Here is a 7,659-nt window from a genome sequence, read left to right on the forward strand (position 1 = left end):
CCCGTCCGATGCCCTTCTGGGCGTTATTCAGCTGGTGGCACAAACCGTCTGGGATGCCGTGGAGAGATTTGTCAGTCACGAGCAGCCTTCCCACCTAACTTCTCCAGCCTCACCTCAATGTCCCCAATACGCTGAGGGCTCTGGCATGGGGGACAGGCAGCTGTGGGGTCTCAGGGTAGCATCAGCCCCTGCTTTTATGTCAGCATCTCTGCCAGCCCCGGGGAGGCCTGTAAGGCATCTGCCTCTTCCCTGCCTGCTGCCCCCAGTCCTCCCAAACATGTTTCCAGCCAGGAGCAGAACAAGGTGGAGAGGGCAGGGACCCAAAGCTGTGGTTGCCCAAGGTGTCACTCCCGGCTAACTCTACGCTGGCTGGAAGGAGGGCTGTCCCGCACGGCATCTGGGCAGGGATGCTCCATTACCCCACAGTCCCCCAGCTAGCATCTTTCCCAGCCCTCCCAGGGCACAGACGTAGCCCCAGTGGGACACATCCAGGCACCGGCTGAGCAGCTTTTCCCTCTGGTGGCACTGCAGAAGGCTCAGAGCGGGCAGGCTGGGCACACTGCACCATCATCCCCAGCTGAGCCTGCCTGGGCAAGGAGGAGCACCACGGGGCCAATTAAATAGGTCTACACTGAAATGGCACAGGGACCAAAGTGAGAAACCAATGCTGTTTTGAAGGCATGACAGCAGCTCGGGAAGGTTTCTGTCTTTTAAGCGTCATCTCATTTTGCTATCGAGGGACTCAGGACTTCCTCAGCCAGGTCTGTGTTCACCAACTACAGCTCTAAAACCTCCAGGGCAGAGGGAAGGCAGCCCCTTCCCCATGCTCTGGCTTCCTACAGGGAAACGGCCCTGAGCCCCCATGGGTCTGAGTGGACTCTGCTCTGCTCCCCAGCTCCAGCGTGTCCCAGCACACCCCGGCAAGCAGCTTGGCTCTCCTGCCTCTCCGTGCATGCCGGCTCCTTCCTTCCCGGGGCCAGCAGCTGAATCCAGCACCCAAAATCCGGGTGGAAAATGGTCCGTGTCAGAGCGCGGAGGGCAGCTGCCAGGATACAGCCCAAGGCCCAAACGGCAGCGTGCCTGGCGCAAAACGTCTCCCTGCCCACACAAAAGCTTTAGGCAGTGTCACATGGCAAACAGACTTTAATGAAAGGTATGCGCAGGCATGTCTGGGCACCGGGACGCTTTCGCAAGCCGTCCTCGGCAGCTGAACGCCTTTGGGGAGTTGGTGCAGGGCTCTGCTGTGCACCTGAGAGCTCCTGTGCGCTGCAGTTAGAACAAGCTTTTACTTCCCAGAGGACAACAGGAGGCTGCACAGAGGGAAAACATCTCGGCTTCTCTGCTGGTCCAGCACCACCAGGATTCCCACCCGGGGATGTACGAGGGGCTGAGTGCCTCCTGGCCTCGCGATGCTCTTGGAGACTCGTCCCTCTGTGCAACCGCAGCGTCGTCATCTCACGCTGTGAAAAGGCGCCTGGTGAAGTTAGAAAGGCCAAGACCTGCAGTTATTCTGCCATCCCAGGCCTTCGCTGGGAGGATGAGGCGTTTCTAATGGGACTGTTTTGTAGTGATTGGGGGAATCACTCAGAGCTAGCAGAGGTCTGGGAGCAGTTAGAAACACCATTCTGAAGTGGCAGGTAGCCACGTACTAGCATTTTGAAAGGGAAGAATTTGGGGGTAAAACTTTTTTTATGCAACATTCTCCAACTTTAAAAAACAAAACCAAAAAAAACCCCTTAAACCTGCTAAAAAGTTGGTGCTCCCCTGCTCCCTGAGGACATGCTTTCCTGCAGCTGCCCCACATGCCCCTGGGGAGACAAGGAAGGGAGAGAGTAGGGCAGAGAAAAAAGAGAAAATGAGACGGAAACCAGTAAAGAACTAAAAATTGCACGGCACCGTATTTCATTTGCAGAATTTGTTCAAATGCACAATTTGCCCACAGACTTTCACAAAATTTCTTACACTTCTCCACAGAATCCGAAGTAGCCCTGGGAATTCATGTGATTTCTCAGCAAGTCTGCTCTTCAAAACGCTCATGACAGGAGCAACGTGTCGTGCCCCGGGAGGAAGCAGGGCTGCAGCGCATGGGTCCCTAGCAGGTCTGGGACACCACCCCGCAGGAGCCTTTGCTGCTTATTTCTAATGAAAGCACCGGGGAGAATGAGGGCTGGTCTCAGCCACCACTTTCAGCCCATGACACCACACGCTGTCACCCAGTCTTTGATCTCCCTGCTGTTCAGAAGATGTGAAGAAGGGAGTGCACACGTGGGTTTGTTTTTTCTAGCTCCATTAGCTGACCTAATGAAGTAATGACATCCCTCTGCAGCCCTGGGAGAAGGAAGCGTTTCCAGGATGATTTAGTCGCTCCTGAAAGGCTGCTTTAAAGAATAAACTAATTAGCAAGCAGGCTTCATTTCTGGATTTAGCAACCCTTCAGTGCAAATTAAAGGTGATGAGCAGCGTCTGAGCTGAGAGCTGCACGCAAGCCTCGCCGCGCTGGGCGCTCCTCGCCATCCTGCGAAGGATGGGTATCTGCGCAGGGTTGCGCAGCTCCCGCGGGACTCCCACCCTCCACTGGCTTGTGTTGCCAGTGGGTGCTGCCCAGCCAAGGGCTCCCAGACCAACCGAGCAGCTGGTGGGACTCAAGGGTGATGCGAAGCCATTTGGGAAACGAGTCACGGGCAGCTGGTGCCCGCCGTGGGGGTTCTGTGCATGTCAGGCATCCCTCCCCTCGCACACAGGCAAGGACGCGCATCTAAAGCCTGACACAGGCAGGGGTGCATTTTTAAGAGCATTAAACATTGCAGGCACGTCCATGCATCACCACCCTTGCCTTCCCAGTCTTACAGTGGGAAAACCGAGAAGAAATGCTGTGATTTTTGCACAAAGAAGGCCAGGCACAGCCTCAGAGGAGCCACCCTCAGCCGTACACCCAGCTGGGCAGCAGCAAGCAGCTCCGGACAGGAGTGCAGCAGGGTGCCGCATCCCACGTCTCCTGGAAAGTGCCAGTGTGGGCTGTGATTTCTCAGAGGGAAGGACACCCTTTAAAATACTCAGGGTTGGTCACATCTTTCTCCCTGCTCTTCCCCACAGCCCTGGAGGCAGGGACGTCCTCCAGGCAGCCGCTGCTCAGGGACAGGAGGAGGCAGAGCCCCTTGCCTTTCCACCTCCCTCAGCTCCCTACCCTGCTGGGGGCTTTTGTTCAGCATCAGCTGAAGGAGGTGGTAAAGGAAACCACCCAGGCCATTTATCTGCTGTGGTTTAGCTTCCTCCTTTGCTCACTGTAAATCTTTCTTTAAAGATGCCGACCTTGGCTAAACAACTGGGGTTTCCTCTGTGGCTTCTGGGGGTGCCCCAGGGCCCCCTCCCTTCTCCAGCTGCAGGTGAGCCCCTGCAGCTGTCTCAACCCCCTGGGCAGTAACTCCAGTCTTTTCCTTTCTCTCCTTCCTGAGCTCCAGATCAGTCTTTGTCCTTTACACAGATATTTAACAGCAGCGGGGAGGTTTGGGCAATGCTTTGGAGAGGAGCAGCAGTCTGTTGTCACAGCTTTCGGCATAGTGGGCACCAGATTTACTGAGCAGGGAGGAAAACCAGGCTTTCCAGAGTGACATGATGATCCTCAGAGTATCTGTTCCCGAGATATGCTGTGTCTCCAGGTTCTGAGAGCTGGCGTAAGATTCCAAGAGGGAAAAAAGAGAAAAGGAATGCCATGGAAATCGAAACCTAACAGTGCCACCCAGCAGCAGCTGCTGGAGGATCCTCGAGGGGAGACACTGTTTCTGGCAGACCCAGGCACCCCCTGCTCCTTCCTGGCCCCAGAACAGCTGCAGAAATCTGATTTACTTGGAGAGAAGCCGATTACAGTTTCCTGACACCCAGGAAGACAACACCAGCAGCAGACCCTGCGGTAGGGCCGGGAGGCTTTGGAGCCGTGTTCACCAGGGGGGCACCGGCGGGTCCTTCAGGGCGATGGGCCGGGGGCACTCGGGGAGCGTGCTCCGGCAGGTGCTCTCCGCGTTCCTCCACTGTTCAGCTCGCTAATTCCACTTGGTGTTACTAATTAACAGGAGCGAGTAGACCAAGGCTTTGGTGTAATCCCCGTGTGGCATTAGAGCGCATGTAAAGCCCGGCGAGCGCCTGCACGCAAAAGCCTACAGCAGTTAACAGGGAGCCACATGTAGACTTAATGGACTTTGGCTTGAGCTCCGCAGGGGGACTATTAGCTCTTTACTCCCTGGTGTAAGCTCCTTATCTCTTGCATGAAGGCAATGCAGGCAGCTCCAGCACCCCCGGCTCCTTCCCTCACCCACGGCAGGACCGAGGCCCCGCATACTGGCACAAGCCCTGCATTCACGGGCAGCCGAGGAGGGCACGCACTGCCCCCGGTACATCCCAAAGCACCACAGACACCGTGCACGCAGGCCACGGCAGGAGAGGACAGGGAAGCGTTAATGGGGGGAAGCGCTCACCTGTAAGGATGCCATGGCTGAGCTTGAGCAAAGTCGCAGGGAGCACTCTGCTACCTCTACTCCTCTCCTGGCCATCCCGTGGAGTCAGAGCAACAGCCGAGGTAGCCGAGCTCGTGCAGGGGGACTTGCCCTGAGGATGGAGGAGCGTTAGGATCTCATTTGACACAACTGCTGCTGTGCTGGGCAGACTTTAAATGGCAGCAGGAAAAATGAGGTGAGGATGCACCCAGCCCTCCGCACCCCACAGCACAGGAAATCACCCTCAGATTGGAGCAAAGGAAGGAAAAAGGCGAAACAATGCATGGGGCAGGATACACAGCTGAAATGCTGGCCACTGTGCAGCACCGCCTTCCAGCCACAAAGCCAGGGTCACCCCAAGAGGCACAGTTAATAATCACTGCTCATCAACAACCTCCTAAATAAAATAATTTTCCATGTGTAAGAGGACCAGTTCTTCGGGAGGTAACTTGGCCAGTTAAGCTCCCCCAGGCCTGGTCATTCTGTGCCGTATGCCAGGAGGGAGGCAGGGGCTCAGCACTGGGCTTGTGGTGCCCCCCGTCCAAAAGCCTCCCTTCCAGGCCACCTGGTTTGGGCTCAGCGATCCACATTTGAAAACATTTCTTTTTCTACAAACAGCGCCTCAGCTTCTCCAATGGGCATAACCCTCTCCGAGGCACCAAGGCATACGAAGCTCTGGCCCCGTGAGTGCGCACACCCTCGCCAGGGTCTGCATCAGCTGGACGACAGACATACGGATACTGGCACAGTTCCACTCACTCACTCTTTCCCCATATCTAGCTCAAAAGAGACTCAGCTAATGAGGCAGATGGGTCCCCACCAGTGGTCTGGCCTTGGAGCTGCGAGGTCTCTGTGCCTTGGGACAGGCTACACGTGCCCCACAGCATTTGGAGCAGAGGATGCTTTTATTTGAGTGGGTACAAGGCCTATGTCATAACCCTTCACCTTGAGACAGACACAGCCTGTACTTCAGCAGGGCTTTAACTCCAAGCTTAGCATGAAATTTCTGCCTGGAAGCAGATGATTAATGCCTCAGGCCAGGAAGAGTTCACCCTTCCCAGGAGGAGCTGTAACGGGCAGAGGTTTCCCAGCTTAGTGGGGCCACACCGCACCAGGCACATCCTCTCCCTGGGGAAGCCAAGCACCGCAGGAGCAAAGCCCTGCAAATCTTCCACTCCTGCAGCCAAAACATCCCTTACCCAAAAAGCCGTAGGCCAGAGACACAGGGTTGCAGGGCTCATGAAGCCTCAGTGCTGGCCGAGCCTCCACCTGCCTGCTCACCTTGCTTCCCCACACAGCAATCCAGCACACTGCATGCAAACACAGCCAGGAAAAAAAGAGCAAATAATTTCTCATGAGTTCAGCACAGACGCAGCAAAGGAGGAAAGCGCAGCAGGCTCCCTCCATTCGAGAGGAAAATTTTTGCCACTCATGCTAGAGTACAGGCTTTGCCCAAGGGGGGCTGCAGGCTGGCACCACCTCCAGCTCCCTCTCCTACCCTCATGCGGGCTGTCCCGCTCTTGGTTTTCCAGAAGGCTACCAGGGAGGTACCCAAGTAACCACCAGGGGATCACCAGAAGATCCGAACAGGCCTTGGGTACAAATACTGTTCTACAAACATGAGCGCACTGACAGCAGAAGGTTGTTTTCACTCTTGGGGCAGTTTGGCAAAGGATAAACCCATTGTTTAGACTCAGAACACAATCTTGGCTCTTCGTCTGGGTAATGGCCATGATAAATAACGAGCAGTAGCTAATGAGCCTCATGAAGCTGTTCATTAAACACTGAGAAGAGCACACAGATTGTAACAATACCAGGCAGCAAGTGGAGCACGCATCTTCTCGCACCGACTTGCGTTTCCCACACAGCTCCAGGGCTTCTCCTCCCACCAGCCCGGAGCTGGGCAAGGGAACCCCCAGCCCCCTTTACTACTCTGCCTGCCCCTACCCTCCCTCTGGACTGGATTCCCACATGGAAGCACTGCAGCTGCTCCCTAGCACTGGCTCCGTTTCCATGGCAACTTCCACTCACATCATTGCTCCATATTGTTCTTTTCCATTTCACAAGAGATCCCTGCTGCTCCTTCAAATAGTTCATTATTGTTTGTGCTCCAGCAGACCATCCCTCAACCAGCACCACCCTATGCAAACCAGAATCAATTTACTAAGCATTTGTGCCTTGGTACAGAAGGGCAGGCCGAGGAGGGTGGGACATGACCCAGCTGGATTCTTGTCCAGGCACCTACCTCAGGACACGACCCCCAAGAACGGGAGCCTGCTTACACCTTCCCTGGGCTCAGGCTAGCCCATTCACAGATTTACATCCCGGTGGCTGCTCTGGGAGGGGTGCAGCCCGTGCGGGTGTGGGACCCTCCGGGCCAGCCGCGTGCCACGGGGCAGTTCCACAGCCTCCCGCAGGCAGGGCACGCTCACACCCACCAGCACCTGACCAGCCCTTTGGCAAAGCTGTTCTCAGATCCCCAGATCCTGTGGTTTCCTGCAATAACATCTGTGATTAAAACCTGGTATTTTGCTTAGAAATAGCAACTACTTAGACCACAGCCAAGTCATGCGATGCTTTTGATAGTTGTGACCAAAAACCTCATCATTCCCATACTCGCCCCAAACAGCACTGCCCTCCTGGCAAAAGGCATGCAGACTGCACCCAAGACAGAGTTTAATGCTTTGCGATACTCAGGAGATGAAACCACTTACAGAGGAACTCTATATCCTGTCCCACAGATGCAGAATCAAGGCAAGAAAGCATTTGCCAGGCAAAGCAAACCCGATGTACTGAATTTGGTGTAGCTGACTTCCCTTCTTACTAGGTTGGGGAATTCTGAGCTTCTAAGTAACAAAGGGTGTAGGCACAGTTTACAAACAGAAAGGAGTTACCATAAAATTGACCTAAATGAGCTGTTACAGGAGAGTTTCTTAATAGGCCTAGGGGCAGAAGGAGATGTAGACAGAAGACCTGAACAGCAGATGGCTCCCAGACAGAATTTGGCTGAGAGGGCTGGAATAGCAAGTTTGTAACTTCATGATGCCCGAGCACAGACAAGCTACCTTGGGAAATACACAGGGAGGCAAGGAAGAGAAACAAAAGCTAGACTGGACAGACTTACACAATAGTCTAAGCCATGTATTGTGCAGCTCAGAGCTAATTCCATTAG

This window comes from Haliaeetus albicilla, chromosome 12, assembly GCF_947461875.1.
Source record: "Haliaeetus albicilla chromosome 12, bHalAlb1.1, whole genome shotgun sequence".
NCBI classification, from domain to species: Eukaryota; Metazoa; Chordata; class Aves; order Accipitriformes; family Accipitridae; genus Haliaeetus; species Haliaeetus albicilla.